Source organism: Rhinolophus hipposideros (assembly GCF_964194185.1).
Source record: "Rhinolophus hipposideros genome assembly, chromosome: X".
NCBI lineage: Eukaryota > Metazoa > Chordata > Mammalia > Chiroptera > Rhinolophidae > Rhinolophus > Rhinolophus hipposideros.
In genome coordinates this window covers 95,046,830-95,063,027 of record NC_138046.1, presented here as the reverse complement: position 1 = coordinate 95,063,027, position 16,198 = coordinate 95,046,830, and positions in this window count along the sequence as shown.

Sequence of the window (16,198 nt, the reverse complement as noted above, 5' to 3'; positions counted from 1 at the left end):
GGGTCTGAGGTTTTGCCTTACTTGCAAGCTAACAAGTTAGTTTACCACAGATTCATACATGCTGGCAGGAGATGCGAGAATCCTGGGTTAGAGGCAAAGAAATGTGTGACTCAGGGCACAGCACATCGCCCCATGTCTCAGAGGTAATGGGGAATGGCCCAGGTGGATGCTGCATGTACAATGTTTATAATCAAATTTCCATCCCTCATTGACTGGGGCAGGTCCTGAGGCATTAACACTGTGGCACTTCTGGTCCACTGATCATTCCACCACACCCCGTTGCCAGAGCCAGGCCTGAGCAAACTGTAGAGTTGGCTTGGATTGCCAACCTCCCCTTCTCCAAACTTTCCAAGGTGACTCTGCCTCCATGTTTGCCAGGAGAAGATAGGTCCACATCTTCACGTATCTTGGTCTCTCTCTCTTTTTTATTCCCAGTGACATCTGCCTTTGTAAACTCTTCGTTTGCACTAAGGAGGAAAAGACTAGGGGCAGTCACGTTAACACCGGAACTGGGATGGAAGTCCTAAACTCAAGATATAAACACCCCATCTGGGGAAACTTCAGATATGAGATGGCAAATGGAGGAGGTCATGGGATGGAGGGAAAAGGCCCACTGTGCTGCGGCTGGCGTTTCCTGGGTGGTCCTCAGATGGCCGCGGAAAGTCCCTGCCCTGCTCTGAGTGCAGCCTCCTAGGCCTTGGGACCCAGACCCGCTGCCATTCCTGCAGCCTCCCACCATTCCCTCTGACTCAACTCTGTACTGGATCATTTTGATTTCTTGGTAATATCCACAGGGGCCAAAAAATATTCCTACATTTACACTTTGTCTCTTTTCTTCTTCCTCCTCTCCCTAAATGATAGATCACTGGAGTGAAAACAAAAATCACTTGTTTCAGGGAGCCGGGTCACAGCATGACCAAAGTACAGAGGCTCCATTCTTCAGAATAGTCTAATGCGAGGCCCTGCCCGCCTTCTCCCCCAATTCCCAGCCAGCCACACCAGAGGATAGACGGCTCAGTGTAGCCTATAGATTTGTGATCAGCCAGCACCACCCTCCAGGCCAGGGAGGAACGTGGGCTGGGAGGGACCTCAAGTCCCTAAGAAACAAACAGAGCTTCGTGGAGCTTTAATTCCCATGTCCGAAGTTAACACTGTGGTACACACTGCTGAGCAGTGTCTTTCTAGTCCGGCTGAGATCTATTCTTGCTGAATTTCATTCAACCCACCTTCCTTTTTCTTTTTTCCAGGCTCCCTCTGGACAGAGAGAGATAGAGATAGAGATAGAGATAGAGATAGAGATAGAGATAGAGATAGAGATAGAGATAGAGATAGAGATAGAGATAGAGATAGAGACAGAGACAGAGACAGAGACAGATATATATAGAAAGAGGTTGCCAAAAGAAATGTATACACATTTTAAGAAAGGAAAAAACTGTATTAAAATTGTAATACTAAATATATACCGATAACAAAAGATGAATGCAAGTCATGTGTATACATTTTTTTGGCACCCCCCCCCAAAAATGGTCTGTCTATCTATCTATCTATCTATCTATCTATCTATCTATCTATCTATCTATCTATCTATCTATCTATCTCTATATCTATTTATATCTATCTATATCTATATCTATATTTGTATATCTATATATTTACACACACATTTAGGGCACTTAACACCTGGCTATTATTATTGTTACTATTATTATCATTGTTATTGTATCCTATGACTGTTTAGAAAAGATCTGGTGGTTTCAGAAATGTGTCCTTAGGACGTTTATATTTCTCAGATGAGCATTAGATCTGTGGACATTCCTAATGATCTCTTCTAGGCTGTCAGAGGTCAAGTCTTACGCATGTTTGTATCCCAGGTAGTACTCTGCTCTGAATTTCACAAGTGCTTAATTAACATTCATTTAATTGACTTTACATTTTTCAAATGAGGTTTTAGAGAGGATAAAAGAGCATCCCAAGGCTAGTGTATCAGTCAGTTTCCCGTCAGGAACATATAAACTACTCTGTTTCAAGCAGAGAGGGCTTTAATGCAGGGAATTGGTTACAAAGTTGTTGGAAGGGTTAAAGGAGTAAAAGGGATCGGTGTGACTCAGAGACAAGGAAACTGCTGCTATTCCAGGGGGAGAGGATATTGGCCAGACATCAGGAGCTGCTAACATCCAGGGACTGAAGTTCACAAGTCCATACTTAACTGTTGATATTACTTGGATCTCTGTTGCCATGGCTACTCCACAAACAGAATGGCTTCTACTTTCTTACTGCCTTCTAATATGACGTGACTGCCTCCTGTTGTCAGAACCCAGCTGGCAAGGGAGTCTGGGAAATGTGGTTCGTAGGTTTCCAGCCCTGGTGGTAACAGGGAAGGTGAGTGTGGAGCTGATATCAATAGACAACATTCGGAATACATGATTGGGCCAGTGCTGATTTCACCGCACCCCCCACTCTCCCTCCCCCACCCCTACCTTCGCAGTGGAAAAAGTCATCAGTTAATCCTCATACCAGAACTTTATAGCAGTCCCACCTCTAGGTCTGAGGAAGGAAGTGTCTCCCTCCAAATAGCAGAGCCAGGTTCAGAGGTGGAAGTCCCTTATGCAAACAACAGTCAGTGGTGCCTCCTTCACATGAGAGCCTGGGACTCTAGGTGAGTCATCATCTCTTTCCTCAGAAGTTCATCACTTTAATTAAGAGGCAGAAAGGAAAGTGACACAGTGAGTGCAGCAACCCCAACTTACTGAGAGTGTAAGTTCAAACCGTTTAGGAATTTGGACTATAGTGCTCTTTTCCTTTGCCCCTTTTCTACCATCTCAGAGATTGAGAAAGTTGGCATTTATTGAGTGAATCTGGGCTGTAGAGAAAGCCAGATGTGATCCCACACAGATTTATCAACCAGCATTATCCGGTCTGGTTGTCTACAGATAACCATCAGTCCCTTCCTTGACACTGCTCGTGTATGGATATGGCTTTATGAAACCAAGTCTCTCTTGCTAAGGCGGGGACACAGAAAGCAGGACTAAGCATGCTGGCCCTGGCATTGCAAGCAGAGGTGTTTTCCCCTTCCAGTCCCTGCTTGGTGCTCCAGGCTTAAACACAGGCTACATAGCCCAAAGAGATCGTGGCAGGGATTGGGAAAATATGTGACCAAGACAGCCCTCTTTGTCTTTGGCACACACCATCTTTCAAATAAATGAATGAGAAGAGACCTGAAAAGGCCTAAAAGTTTTCCACTCTGGCTTGTCATGAGAGAAAAAAAGATGTATAATTTGATTGGCAGTGTCTTTAGTCTACCTCGAATTAATCTTTGCATGTGGTGTAAGATAGGAGTCCAATTTTTTTTTTAAGCACAGATATCCAATTGTCTCAGACCATTTATTGAAAAGGGCGTCCTTTCTCACTGATTTAGGAGACTACCTCTTCTATATATCATGTCCATGATTGTGTAGACCTAATTTTAGGCTTTCTATTCTGTTCCATCGGTCTCTTTGTAGTATAATACCATACTGCATTAATTAGTGTACCTTTATATTGACTTCTCATCTGGTGAGGCATTTATCCTTGCCTTGTTTATTCAGAAGTAACTTAGATATTCTTGTGCATTTGCATTTTCTTACAAATTTTTGGACCAACTTCTCAGGTTCCACAAAAAATGTCTCTTGGGGTTTTGATTGGGTTTGTATCAAATCTATAGATGATTTGGATGAGAAATGACATCTTTATAATATTAGTCTTGTAATCCATGAGCATGGTATATTTCTCAATTTATCTAGATCTTTAATATTTCCTAATAAAGTTTTATGTTTTTTCCATAGAAAATCAAAACCTTTTATTTTCTTTAATGTTCCCTGAGGCAAAGGTTTACTTCTGGTTCACCTTTACATTAAAGGTATAAATACCTTGGGTGGGCCCTCCATATTGTTTAACTCCAGAAGGCACCATGCACATTTTCAGTGACCATGCTGCACACTACAGCGTGAATGGAGGTGCTCCCTGCACTTGCGCAATATGATAGTCCTGCCCATAGGGCCCCAGAATTATAGAAAGTTTTGTATTAAACCTTGGGTGTACCCTGAGCATAGTCTCCTGTTCCCCATACTCCTTGAGACAAGGAGTTCAGACAAAGAATTGAGTATTGTTACTATAACAAAACTCTTCCAACTCTACTTACTTATACAAATAAGTTTTCTCAATGTTTGCATGTATAAAAATGAAAAACAGGAATATAATTGATGTTGAACTTGTCTCATTTTAGCAATAAGTTACTAGTCATCCATGGGTACATGGACTATTAAAAAAAAGTCCATCCAACTTAATAAGTGATGTGTTTTAAATAAACGTTTAATAATTACTTTTTAAAATCTGTAATAAATTTACACTGTTTTGATCAGTTGGGTACTATTTATTATAATGACAATTTAATCTAGAAGAACACTTATTTAACACCTAGAGCCTTTTGGTCACAGAAAACTAAACATTTAATTTTAAATATAAGTATATATGTATACATGTATACATAGATGTTTTTCCAGTTTTATTGATATATTGATTTTGTTTTGTCTTGGAGAAGTGTGAGAGGATGATGAAAAGATTTTCAAACTTAAAAATATATTACATTAGTATAACATTTTGGGAGGAGAATGAAATGGTATTATGATGTCTAGGAGAGAAAGAAACAACGCAATATATTCAGCTCTTAAATAACTTGTTCAAGTTTTTTTTAAAAATGGCCAATGGTGAATATTAAAACACTAAAGAATTTAGAGTCCATTGGATATATTTGAAAAAGTTATGTACATTTTATTTTTAAATGTCAATTGATATGTTGGAATTTATATTCTGTGATGGAAATTGCTGGCTTTCCACCAAAATCTATTATCTCCATTATGGTAACTGAGACATGTTGTTTTATTTTTGTTTTGTTTTGGGAAGGCAGCAAATGTTATGAGACAGGATAGTTAGCATGTTGCTAGGTGTGTGTGGGGGGGGGTCCCTGGTGGAATAAACAAAAAAACAGCCATATCCTGAAACTCCAGATTCTGGAATGTCTCCTTCACTCCAGGACAAAGATATGAGAATATGCCTTGAGGTTAATAAATTATCTTAAATCCCTTTTGGCCAAACAAAGGAGCAGATCTAGCAGATAGGAATAGGTTATTTCATTAATCCCTTCAGCATGGGCAAACAGGATAAACCTAACAGATGAATTCCGTTAGAAGGCTCCAGCCCCCGTCCCCAAGCAGACAAGGGAAGGTATAAAAGTAAAAGTCTTTTGCCTTAGCTAGTGGGCTTCCCAGTTTGGGGTAATCTTCCTACTCGGGAGCTGCAACCTCTTCTGTTTTTAATAAGCTTGCCTCTCCCTGGTCCGTGCGTCCATTCTTCGGCTTCACAAGACACGATCCCAGCCCACACCCACAAAAACCCGGCAGATCCTACAGTAGAAACTCAGAGACTGAGTCTGTCTTTGCTAACAATTCATTTAGCACAGGTTCGTTGTAGGAATTATAATAATTTCACAAGCCAAGAACATACAGGATAATATCTCTTAATAAGCCAAATAAAAAAATAACATACTCCAAACAAATGACAGAATAATCACACTATTGTTTCAGGCAAGGGGAGATGAAGGAATAAAATTCAAATTTAATATGAGGTGTACCTTTTTATACAAGGAGGCACCAGTGAGATGGTGGCCAACTTAGAGCTGATTTCCTGCTGCTGGAACAAAAGTAAAAGTCCCCTTTTGCTAGAGCTGTTGCTAGGGAACGAAGACACCAGTGTTAGTGGGCAGGCTGCCTACCGCTGTCAACCTAAGAGTCGCTTTGACAATGGCAGGAGCAAACGTTTCAAGGGCCTTCGGAGAGTTTTTAGATTAGGGAAGAGTCGTCTTACCCAAACCGAAACTCTCAAATAGTCCTCACAAACTGTCGGTATTTATAGTGTAAATGTCCTCTTGCCATAGTTGTTTCTCCACATGTGTAACGGTGACCCCGTACCTCTGATGTAATTCGATTTGACAGTGGTTTGGCTTGGGGCTTTTTGAAAGATTTTTTTCCCTTTCTTTGCTTCTCTCCCCTCCCCCCAAACCTTGATGACTCTATTTACTGTACATTTACTATGCGTACCAGTTCCCAGTGGTTCTGTTTACTTCCGGTGCAAGCCTCGCACAGTGACTTGGGAGAGGTTTTTGCATCAGCATGGGATCCTCTTCTGACTCTGAGTCAGGCCAGCTCCTGGCTGGAAGCGGGTGTTTTTTGTTGTTTTTTTTTTCCTGGAACTGTCTGACCAACTTCTCCTTCCTTTGTTCTGCCTCTCTTTGCTTGTCTATAAAACCTTTTGGTGGTATTAAGGGAGGGAAGGCAGTCTTTGTGACAGGGAGTCCACTGTCTTCCCTTCTTAATGCTGGCATTTTCGGATAAACCTGCTTTTCATTCCACTAACCTCGCCTCTCGAGTTTTGGCTTTTTTGCAGCGAGCAACCGGACCTTTTGCATAGTAACACATGTTCTTATCAATAAGCCCCCAGCGGGGCCCCTCAGCAGCTGGGCTGCTGACTGCTTATCAACAACAACAGATGTAGAATAATGACATCCTGGCATGACTTACTTCATTCTTATATCAAAGCAACTTTTTTTTGGTCATAAACAAGTGGATTAAAACAACTTCTCTTAAGTCATAAACAAGTAAACAAGGATTTGAAATCGTATTAAGCCAATACACAACATATGGATATCCAACTAATTTCCCTTGAAACTAAATGTGACCATAGGACTGAGCTCTCAGCAGTAGAATTTGAGCAAAGTAATGACTACAAGTCTATTGCTTAAGAGACAATTCCTGGCTCTGGATGATCCTTCCTGTTCCTGCCCCACTGACTGGAATGGAAATGACTACAGTGACCTCAAATGTCTCATATTAAAGATGGCGGATCTGTGTAGATACCTAGAACCCTCAGCTCAGAATGTGGCATGAGAGAAATAAACTTTGTGTCTTAAGTCTCTAAATTTTAGGGGGCCTCTTTGTTATAGCAGCTAGGCCATCCTTAGCTAATACAGGAATTGGTACCATGAAAGTGGAGCACTGCTATAACAAAAACCTAAATTTTTCAGCATTTGCTTAATGAGTAGGCAGCATATAATAAAGAAATATGTAGTGCAAGCTAGAAAGCTGGAGACTCCAAGACAACTGGTACAGTTATTACCTATGTTAATTTGCAAGTCAGGTCACCTGCCTACCATGCCTCCAGCTCTAGGGCAAAAGCCAGAATGCTAATGTATAGTGGCTTCTCATTCTTGCTTTAGGACTGATTACATGGAAAAGATGAGCTCAGGCAAGAAACAGCTAGTTTGCAAACAAAGGTGGAAGGGAATAGAAAGGATCGTTACATTAAAAGCCTCAAAAGCCTTACAGGGTTGGAAAAATCCCACTGCTTTGGACCCAAGAGAGAAGTCTCTTATTCAAAGCTTATTTAAATACTCATTAAGACCTCTATATCAAACATTAAGTGAACAATGGATCCAACATGTAGTCAAGGATCATATTATGGTCATCACCCCTCCATCCGTCAAATCTATTGTTTCAGATGACAAACAAGTTAGCTGACATTAAAAGATGAGAGGTATGGAGGCAATAAGGAAGTAAAGAATAAAGCAAGCCTAAGAATTACATCCAGAAAATAATTTGGTTGTAGAAACTGGCATGTGAAAGTGACTAGAAGCAAATTAAATAGATACCTTTCATATTTCATTAATTCTTTTTTTCTTTCAGTTTTATTGAGATACAAGTGGCATACAGCATTGTATAAGTTTAAGGGTATACAATAGTATAATGACTTGATTTATACATATATATATTGTGAAGTGATTACCACAGTAAGTTTAGTTAAATCTATCATCTCATAGATTTAAAAGAACACAAAAAAGTTTTTCCTTGTGATGAGAACTTTTAGGATTTACTCCCTTAACAACTTTCAAATATACCATACAACAGTGTTAACTATAGTTATCATGTTGTACATTATATCCCCAGTACTTATTTACCTTATAACTGGAAGTTCTTACCTTTTGACCATCTTTATCCAATTCCCCCTGAGTCTGATAACCACAAAATCTGATCTCTTTTTCTATAAGTTTGGGAGGTTTTTTTGGCCTATTTCTTTTGTTTTTCAGATTCCACACATAAGTGAAATCATGCAGTATTTGTCTTTCTCTGTCTGACTTATTTTAGTTAGCATAATGTCTTCGAGGTCAATCCATGTTGTCAGAAATGACAGAATTTCCTTCTGTTTATGGCTGAATAGTATTCCATTGTGTACCACATCTTTTTTATCCACTCATCTGTTAATGGACACTTAGGTTGTTTCCACGGCTTTACTATTGTAAATAATGCGACAGTGAACATGGGTGTGCAGATATTTCTTCCATTCATCAATGTTAAGACATGCTTTATTTATATTTTTACATTCTAGAAATCAGGAGGGTCTTAAAATTAATAGTGAATTACAATCCCTGTTTGTCAAGCATCTGTCCTGATGTATTTGTAATTGTTGAAACATACAGGAATTTATCCATAGTAATTCATATTGTCATCACTTTGGTTGGGCTGTATGCACCGTGGATGTTATATATATGTTAAGTTCAGTTGCCATTTAAAATGTTACATTGTTATTTGCCATTGAAATGAAAAATTATTGTATTTGCAAAAGGCACAAAACAGCAAGGCATAAAATTGATATTAGTGAATGTGCCAATTCTACTGGTAGGATCAAGAAGTGCCGGCAGCAAACCTTGCAAAATGGGTGCCAATGGCTCGGGAAAGCTGAGAGACAGTAGTGGAGCCTGAACTAATGCAGCATTACCAACCCGCTAGACGGCACAGAGGATGTTCATGTTTGGGAAAATTTGCAACAGCAAGGACATTATTGTGAAAATTATACAGCTCCTAAAAGAAGAGTATTTCCCCAGTTCCCTCTTCGTGGGTGGTCATGAAGAATAACAGCCAACAAGCAACTCCCAGAGAGCAAAGCCAGGCCCCATAGAGGATAGTGGTCATGGGAATTCTCCCCACCCTGGGGTTCTGCTCTTTCGCTCTGCTAGCTGGAACAGTAACTACAGTGACCTTAGAAGCCATGAATGTGTAGAAGATGGTAGAGTGTCCTACCAGTCTGAAACTTGGAACTATGATGTAATGAAGAACAAACTTCTTTATTTTTTAATCTACTAAATGTTGGAAATCTCTTTGTTACAGTACGTTAGCCTTTAACCATAACTAGTACACATGATTTACAACTGTTTCAACTTATAATGAAAAATAGTAGATAATTTCCAAATGTGTGAAAGCTAAGTAGTTATTGTTTGTTTTATTTTGTTTCTTTTAAGGAATTCACAAGCAAAAAGGTTTAAACACTCCTGGAATAGTTCATAGTCAATGATTTCTGCTTCTTCACATTCTAGTCACTCACCAACCTACTGTATTCTTGTTTCTTCCCCCTCCAGAAAGAGGGGATGTGGTTTCCAAAGAGGCTGATATAGCAATCACTTGCTCTACCCTCAACAACCTCTAGAGATATCAAATGCGTTCCCCACTCATAATTCCTTCTAAGGGAACCTACCCTACCTTCAGCTACTGTTGAGAGAGCTACCCCATATTTTGTTCCATGTGACCCAGTGCACTCCTCTTCCCCACCCCTGCTCGTGGTCATAGCTCACTAAGACAGGGTGGGAACCTGACTAATGAGCAGCCAATCTGTAAACAGGCCAGGAACCTCTGATATAGCCTGGCCCCAAAAGCCAAAGTGGCTCTATCTTACCTCTTTGTAGAAAATATGAAACAGATGGCAAAGGAAGCTGAAGATGGCCACATGTCTAGGGAGAGGCCATGAATTAGTGTTGGGACCATTCAGAGCAAAACAAACTCAGGTTAGAAAGAAGCAGAAACTGCGAACTGGCAGGAGCTAAGAACTATACAGAATAGAGGAAAGAAGTAAACCAGAGGGGGCATTTCTCAGTTTCATGTATGGTGTGCCAGTTATCCTAGTTATCCTAAAAACTTTCAACTACAAACACATGGAATTCTGGATAAAATGTAACAAATATTGTTTTAAATGCATAGCTGAGGTGAAATAATTAAATCTGGGAGGGGAGGGAGGAACCCAGAAAAAGCCAAAACCAAAGTGATAAGCTTACGCTGATGTTTTGTGCTGATGGAGACTTATTGTTCTCAGCAAACGAGAAGCATGGTGGGGATGAGAGATAAAGGGCTCTCTCAGTGAAAGGATGGACTATTATTCTACCCAACAAAGGGACATCATGAGGATACTTGTCAATCTAAGTTTGACAATTGTTGGGGCCCCCAAGTGGGACCTGTATCACTTGGGGAACACAGATTAAGTGTCTCCAACATGGCCTCCCAGACAGCTGGTACACCTTATATTCCCAATTCTATTTTGAATAATTGAGTCTAGTCCTCGTTTTTGGAAAGCCAGTCTGAGGCCCGTTATCCAATCTGGTTTTTTTCTCCATACCAGCAGCTGAATGACATTTTTCCACCTTGTGCAATGAGTCATGGCTGTGGGAATGAGGTTGGGGAAACATCTGGAGGTGCTGCTGGGTGTTTTGTGTGAAAATTTAGCAGCTGGAATCCTTCTCTGCTATTTCTGATAGACTTCTCAGTAACATTAAGGGCACTGGTGATCAAATTGTGGTCAGAGCTGTCTGACAGAGGATAGTAGACCCAGCAGTCAGTTAAATTATAAAGTGTGAAAGCAAAATAGTCCTGGAGAGCCATACAAGAACATTTTCCTTCATGAGGAAGGCCCCAGGGATGGCTCTAAAGGACGAAAGGTCGAAAGGTCGTTAGTGTCCCTCCCTCCTCTGTTCATCTCGGCATCTGAGACACTCCCTCCCCAGGTGCTGGTGTGGCTCTCCCTCTCCCTCTACAAAATTAGTATGGCTCATTCCAGCAGCGCTAACTTCGCCTGTTTCCAATCGTCTATTACTCATACCCAGAACTTTTGTCCACAAGGGTCAGGTGCAAGAGGGACAAGGGAATTTTTATAAAACTCATGGAGAACAGTTATGTCCCCCCACTGTGGCCCATATGGATCATTGTAGGGAGATTCGTTGAGCAGTGTATTCAATCAGCTAGTCATTATCCTTATGATCTAGAGCACAGCAGTCCAACGAGAGAATCCAGACGACGGAACCAGGATTAAGTGTCAATCTTCTAGGCGGTGGGCACAGAGCCAGGAGCACAGGTTCCGGGCTCTCGCCCTCACATAGAAAGGTGCTGGCTCGGGTAGTAAATGGCCACCAGCTGTGATCGGATGGCCATCAGCTGTGGCTAGTTGGCCGTCAGCTGTAACCAGTGAGCCATTGGCCACTAATATAACTGCCGTTGCTACGCTAGCAGAAAATGGGGGCTAGCAAGAAGATGGGGGCTGAGCTAGCAAACGCGGATTGCAGTTAGCACAGCGGATGGCAGCTAGCAAGTGGGGTTGGTTGGCAGAGAAGTGGACGGCAGGTTGCAGATCATGTGGCTCCTGCTTCCTGTGTCTCCAACCCAGCCGCCAGCGAGACTATAGTGGTATGACTCTCCTACCTATGGCTCCGTGGGTGTTCCTTTTTGGCCTCACCGTGTCCTGCGTTCTTATGTGGGGAGCGGGAGCAGAGACCCCGCATGACACCCTGCATGACATAGGCCCTTTTTGGACTAAAATGCCACCGAGAGAGTGTATCAACCAGGCTGTCTTGGGGTTGCCATTAGAGGAAGAAAGAAGCATCACGCCTAGAAATGGTCCGGATGGAGTCCTGAGTTTTCAAAACTGGTCTCTGATAACCCCATCTCTTTTGTCCTGCTCATTACCCAGGAAGTAGCTGAGAAGGGATGATCCTTTTTGGGGGGCAACTGCATTTAGTGACCAAACTGCCTTACTAACGTGTGTAGACCAAGAGCAGGTGAGGGAAATACAGTGACAAATCTTTTAAGTCAATTTTTGAGAAGGCTGGTCAAACCCCACAATATCAGATGCCTGTGGATGGTTGGAGAATGGAAAGACTATTGAATACCTTGACAATCAGCCCATTGTGTGTGGCTTTTGCCACAAAAGAGGCATTATTATCAGCCTACAAATGGTCTGGGAAGCTGATCACATGACACAGATTAGCTTTGAGGGCTGCAGTGATTTGTTTGGACTCAGCTGATTGGACTGGAACAACAGGACAGTAACCTGAAAAAATTGTCAACAGCAATGAGGCCCCACTCATAGGCCTGAGAGGGGGTAAAGGTCCAATATGGTCCGTCTTTCAGGAGTAGGTGGAGTCAATGCCCCATGTCATGTGGATTCCCTTATTGTGAGACAAATGCGTCAACATTTGGCAGGAATTACAAGTCTGACGTGCAGTTGTATCCTCTGCCTCAGAAACATAAAGTTCTTTGTTTTGTGCCCAGTATGTGAGGGTGGACATGTTGCCATGTCCGATGTAACGGCGATGTTGATAATTTGGGCAGTACAGGCTTGATTTGCAGCTTTGTTTCATCAGAGAACTGGCCTTTCTGTGGGCAATTACATGCGTGACACAGGTGGTTTGATCAGAAGTCATGATTTGTTTTCCCAGTACACGACCACTCAGAGGGGTATCTTTATGGTTTTCCAGTGGCAGACCAAGCAACTAGGCCATTGGTAACAGCCAAGAAGTCAGTAAAAATATAACAAGGTTCATCAAAGAGAGTATTGGTCAGAGCTACGAGAATGACCTTGAGTTCTGCCCACTAAGTGGAGACATGTTCATTTTTGGTTCTGCATAGTTGGTGGTAAGGTTGAATAGCTACAGAATCCCAGTGGACACCATGGGGTCTCAGTTTGAGCCATCAGGGAACCAGGCCCAGGCATTAGGGGAACTTCTGTGAATCAAGAGTCCCATTGAGCTAGTGGCTTTGCTTCAGGCAACAGAGTGGGGGATAAATTGTTGCCCCAAAGGGATAGCTGTCACTTGTCCATATAAAGTTGAGATGCTGCTTGGGCCAGGTCAGCTGCTTTCTTGAATGTACAATTTCCTTTAATCAAGTGAAGTTTATTGGGCCCATCCTACCTGGGCTCACGGAGTCATGGGGTTCGAGTTGACCCACCCCCAAATGGGGGCATCAGGCTGGAGAATCACAAGGCCACCAGGGGTCAGGTGTTTAGTTTTGACAAGAGTCTAGTAGCAGGCTAATAGCTGCTTTTCAAAAGAGTTTTTTCTAGCAGCCATGTCAGGGAGGTGATTAGTCCAAAACCCCAAAGGGCATTTTTGGGTGGAGGCTGCCTCCTTTTGCTGGAGTTTAATTAGCAAAATCATTTGTCATGATCATTATGGGACCCTAAAGGTAGACAGCACATCATAGCTTGTACGACAGCTTCACACAGTCTGTTGGAATAGACCTCAGTGAAAGGACGATGATCAGCCGGTTAGCTGATACACAAGATCGAGTAGCATGCCTGCATGAGCCACCGACTGCCTCCAGTATGCCGAGTCCAATGAGGTGCTGGGCTTCCCGCGCCGTTTGGAGGGCCAAAAAGACGGCAGCTTTTTCGTGAGTGCCAGAAGGATTGAGTGTTATAAATCCACCCCCTCAGTCCCAAAGAACTTTGCTTGGTGAGCAGTCCCCTGAATTTTATAGGGTTTATCACCTACTGCTCCTGGTGACCCCCATGGTGTGACAGCACCCCTGTCAAGGTCATTGAGACCGAGGTTTTGACTTGCCAACAAGGCATCATTCATACATCACAGAGGAGAGGAAATCATGGTAAATCCTGACTTACTACCTGGTGGCAAATGGCAGGGGAGCGTAGGTGCCCCTGGAAGAATACTAAAAACATATATGGGGGCCTTGCTATGTAAAGATGAACTGATCTTGATCCTCAAGTGTCCGTAAGATGGCGCAGAGGTGTTAGTAATGTCTCAGACAACATAACAAGTGTCATCATCCTGAGTAATGGAGTCAGTTGCAGTCACAATGCCTGGAACAGCCAGGGCTAAGGGAGCAATAATTGCAATCAGTTGGCAATAATCTGCTATAAGCCTTCAGCTCCTGTGAGTCTTTTTTACTGGCCATTCAGGGCTGTTGTATTGAGATATTACATCACTTGCCACCTCTGATGCCTTTAAGTCCTTAATCAAAGTTGTGATTTCCCTTTCTCTTCCTGGGGTTCTTTAGCTTCCAGTAGACCACCAGAGAAGAGGCAGGGAGGTGAACTGAGAAGCTGTTTACGCTTCTGCTGCAGACTGAATATTTGTGTCCCCCCAAAATTCATATGTTGTAACCTAAGCCCCAGTGTGATGATATTAGGAGGTGGGGTCTTTGTAAGTGATTAAGTCATGTGGGTGGAGCTCTCATGAATGAGATTAGTGCCCTTATATGAATAAAAGAGATCCCAGAGAGCACCCTCTTCCCTTCTGCCATGTAAGGACATAGCAAGAAGGCAATCATCTATGAACCAGGAAGCAGGTCCTCATCAGAAAATGAATCTATCCGTGCCTTGATCTTCTCAGCCTCCAGAACTGTGAGAAATAAATGTCTGTTGTTTATGAGCCACCCAGTCTGTGGTATTCTGTTATAGCGGCCTGAATTGATCAGGACAACTTCCCACTAGTGTTTCTTTTCTTTCCTTCTTTCTTTTCTTTCTTTTCTTTCTTTTCTTTCTTTCTTTCTTTCTTTCTTTCTTTCTTTCTTTCTTTCTTTCTTTCTTTCTTTCTTTCTTTCTTTCTTTCTTTCTTTCTTTCTCTTTTTCTTTCTTTCTCTTTTTCTTTCCTTCTTTCTTAAAATTTATTGGGGTGACAGTGGTTAGTAAAGTTACATAGGTTTCAAGTGTACAATTCTGTATTCCATCATCTGTGTATCCCATTGTGTGTTCATAAGAGTTTGTTTGAGCCAAACTGATGACATATGCCAGGAAGCAAGGTCTATTTCTATGCTGCTCTTCCCAGTATCGAAAATCCCCTCTGGCGCTTGTGGGATGGGGATATAACACATCAGTTCCTTCTAAACATTCAGGTAAGGAGGCAACAGCAGTACATTAAATTGGCCTAATGGACCCGACTGATAAGTTAGATTTCCTTCCCCACCGTCAACGCTGCCTAAGCACCATTAGCTGGATCTGAGGGCCTTTTCCTCCCCCAGGGCTGAATAGGACAGTGACTCGGACATCTGTATTTAACAGAGCCAGACAAGTTTGAATCCCTTACTTTCCCCCAATTCCCCTTGCATGAGTGCATATAGTTTTCAATCTCCCTCGGAGGCAGTAAAACCTTGGCCCCCCTTTTAATCACCTTTCTTCTTAAAGGGGCCAAGGTCAGAGTAGAGGAGGAGGGAGAGACTGGGGGCATAGTGGGAGAAGCTCTGTGCTGTTTAAGCAATGTAGCAGCAGGTCCTGATGCAACCGAACTCCCATTGCTTTTAGCCCACCCTGCATTTTACACTGAGAGTCAAGTCCTTGTGGCCGACACCATTGATTTTAGCTTTGGGAATCCCTTCGCTGCTCACTAGTCATAACAACATGGCTTCCTGAATGGAGCTATGGGGTTTGCGCCCCCTGGATGGCTTGGGCTTCGCTTGCACTGCAACAACCTTTGAGGATTCCACCTTCATCCAGAGCATCTGCTGCCCCATTACCAAGATAAAGCCTCTCATAGTGTTCCTGGTGTCTACGTAAAAGGAGTTTTCCAGGGCAGCAGGGTTCACTGTAAGAATCTACATAGGTTTGATTGGGTCAATTTCTGATTCTCCAGGGGATCACCTTCGCCAGAATTATAAATCCCCTCTAAGGTAGTAAGAGCCTGAAGACTAGTGTGGGGACAGAGTCCCAGAAAGCAGTTTCCAGGCTCTTGGCCTCACGTGGAAAGGTGCTGGCTTGGGTAGTAGATGGCCATCAGCTGTAATCAGATGGCCATCCGCTGTGGCCGAGTGGCCATCAGCTGTTGCCGGTTAGCCATTAGCCACTAATGTAACCACCGTGGCTGCGCTGGGGCGTTGGTTGGTTGGCAGAGAAGCAGACTGCGGCTGGCAAGCGCGGGTTGCGCTGGCAAGTGGTTGTGGATTGCGGATCTTGTTGATCCTACTTCCTGTGTCTCACCTGGCCGCCAGTGAGACAGGGGTGTGGGAGGACCCCTCGTTGGGGTGCTGGTGGATGTTTGCTTTTGTGTCTCGACCAACCGCCA